This window comes from Myotis davidii, unplaced genomic scaffold (assembly GCF_000327345.1).
Source record: "Myotis davidii unplaced genomic scaffold, ASM32734v1 scaffold449, whole genome shotgun sequence".
In the NCBI taxonomy this organism is placed as follows: Eukaryota; Metazoa; Chordata; class Mammalia; order Chiroptera; family Vespertilionidae; genus Myotis; species Myotis davidii.
Window position 1 is genome coordinate 2,697,887 of NW_006383007.1, and position 570 is coordinate 2,698,456.

Genomic DNA, 570 nt, shown 5'->3' on the forward strand with positions numbered 1-570 from the left:
CAGCGTTTCCACCCCCACACCCCAGGTCTTTACCACCTTATTGTTTGTGTCCATGGATTATGCATATATGCATAAAGGGTCTTTGATTGATTACTTCCCTCCCACCCATCCTCCCACACCTTCCCTCTGGAATTTATTTTTTTATTTTTTTCTCTTGTTTTTCTTTTTTCTTTTCTTTATTAATTAAGGTATTACATATGTGTCCTTATGCCCCCCTTGACCCATCACCCTGATCATGCCCTCATCCCCCAGTGTCTATGTCCATTGGTTATGCTTATATGCATGCATACAAGTCCTTTGGTTGATCTCCTCCCTTTACCCCCACCCTCCTCTACCTTCCCTCTGAGGTTGGACAACCTGATCGATGCTTCTTTGTTTCTGTTTTTATTCATCAGTTTATGTTGTTCTATTGTTGACAGTATTACATATGCCCCCGTTTCCCCCCCATTGACCCCCTCCAGCCTGTTTCCACCCCCACACCCCAGGTCTTTACCACCTTATTGTTTGTGTCCATGGATTATGCATATATGCATAAAGGGTCTTTGATTGATTACTTCCCTCCCACCCATC